This window comes from Limulus polyphemus, unplaced genomic scaffold, assembly GCF_000517525.1.
Source record: "Limulus polyphemus unplaced genomic scaffold, Limulus_polyphemus-2.1.2 Scaffold8007, whole genome shotgun sequence".
Taxonomy (NCBI): domain Eukaryota; kingdom Metazoa; phylum Arthropoda; class Merostomata; order Xiphosura; family Limulidae; genus Limulus; species Limulus polyphemus.
In genome coordinates, this window is record NW_013673617.1 from 30,292 (window position 1) to 32,809 (window position 2,518).

Genomic DNA, 2,518 nt, shown 5'->3' on the forward strand with positions numbered 1-2,518 from the left:
AAATATAGAAGCTGTTGGGATTCAGTGTCAGACTTCTATGGGAAGTTTCACGATATTTAATATTTATAAGCCTGGTGTCGCCATTGATCCTGTTGAGTATCGAGAGTTTTTTCTTCCTAATAGTATACTTTGTGGAGGTTTTAATGCTCACAACTCTTTATGGGGTGGAACAAAAACTGACTGTCGAGGTCAGATTCTCGGAGATCTAGTTATGGAATCTGACAAAGTGGTATTAAATGACGGTCGTGGGACATGTCTTGTTCGGGGTAATCTCTCTCCTCTAGATCTCACTATTGTAGACAGTAAACTTGCTAGTCTTGCTACCTGGGATGTTCTAGATGATGACCTGGGAAGTGGCCACCTCCCGGTCATTACATCTGTTAAGACCCCTCTTGAAGTTAGGAGTACAACGGCCTTCTGGAACTTTAACAAAGCAAAGCGGCTCAACTTCCGTACGTTCCTTGATTCTTCCATTCAAAATATAGATATGTCTTCTTCTAGTCGAATCTGTACATTCTCGTCTAATAACTATTATTTTGGAAGGAGCAGAGAAATTTATTCCACTATCAACCACAGACTGTGGAAAACATCAAACCCCTTATTGGAATATGGAATGTGAGAAAGCAGTTAAACAAAAACACAAGAGTAGGAAGAAAGCTCTTAAAACCCGTCTCTTAGACGATTATATTGAGTATAAAAAGCAGAAGGCCATTTGTCAACGTACAGTTCGAGAACTCCAACAACGATTCTGGCATAATTACTGCTCTAGTTTCAACCGTTCATCAGATTTAAGTAAAATATGGAAATTCGTAAAGCGTATGAATGGTGGGGGTTCTATCTGTATTCCTTCCCTTAAAACTCTTGGATCAACATATCTGACGGATGTTGAAAAGGCAAATGCGCTATCTGATCAATTTGACCACATCAGCAGTTCCGACAATTATTCACTCGAATTTTTAACTCATAGAAAATTATTTGAACATGACCACTATGCCACACTTACAAAGAAGCCAAACAATAGTAAAGGGGTGAACGCTCAATTCACGATCGGTGAAATTAACCGAGCAATAAAGACATCTAAAAACTCGGCCCCCTGGTGACGATCGAATTCCTTATAAAATCTATCAAAATCTTTCGCCCAATTTTTTGGTAAAGCTGCTGGAATATTTCAATATGGTATGGAATGAAGGTACCCTCCCTTCAGCCTGGAAACATGTCATAGTTTGTCCAATCCCTAAGCCAGACAAGGATCCAAGTTATGTTACATCGTATCGACCAATTGCTCTTACTTTTACTATGTGTAAAATTATGGAACGAATGACTGCATACCGTTTGAATTGATATTGTGAAAAACATAAACTTTTCGACCAGTTTCAGTCTGGTTTCCGTTGGAAGAAGTCACCGCTTGATCATTTGGTATGGCTACATGAAGATGTTAACAAATCATTATGTAACAAAGGCAAGGCAGTGTCTGTATTCTTGGATATTGAACGAGCATACGATATGGTCTGGAAAGAAGGTTTGTTATATAAACTCAATAGTTATGGTTTTGATGGCCAACTATTTAACTGGATTAAAGACTTTCTTTCAAGCCGATCCTTTAAGGTCAGAGTCAATGTAGTTGTCTCTGGGGAAAGAGTCACGGAAAATGGCACTCTCCAGGATAGTGTTATTAGCCCTAATTTATTCCTTCTAATGATTAATGACCTTAGTTCTTCCTTCATTAATTATGGTACGAATTATAGTATTTTTGCTGATGATCTAGCCCTCTGGAAAACTGGTCGTAATATTAATCACATTCAAACCTGTCTTCAAACAAATCTGGATAATTTAGCCAACTGGTTTTTTAAATGGGGCTTTACGGTTTCAGGCCCAAAGTCTGCAGTTCTACCTTTTTTTCTCGTACTTCAAGCACTGTGAAATTAAATCTTAATAACCATCAACTAGTCTCTGTCACTCACCACAATTTTTTTTGGAGTTATCTTTGATTCCAGGTTAAATTGGACGCGTCATATCACCAATGTCTCGCACAAATGTGCTAAGCGACTCGATTTGCTTAAATGTGTGTCTGGCACACGCTGGGGAGCGTCCAAAAAGACTTTATTACTTAGGTACAAAACCTTAATAAGATCCGTCATTGATTATGGCAGTATCATTTATGACTCTGCGAGTTGCTCAGTCCTTAAACAACTGGACGTTATTCAGAATCGTTGTCTGCGATTATGTTGTGGAGCACTGAAACACACCCATATATCGGCTATGGAAGTGGACTGTGGTGTCCTACCCCTTGACCTGCAGAGACGAAAGATCCAACTCAAATTTATAGCAAGATCTTTGTATTACGATTATCCCGTTCATTTCATTCAAAAGAATTGGCAAGATTATTACGGAACCTTTCATCAAAATAACTCACCAATGTCGATAAAAACTGAAGACTTTCTCTCGTCCGTGAACCTTCAAAATGTTGCAAAATACAAATATTTTCACTTTCCTCCTTGGGAGATTCCAACCCCTGATG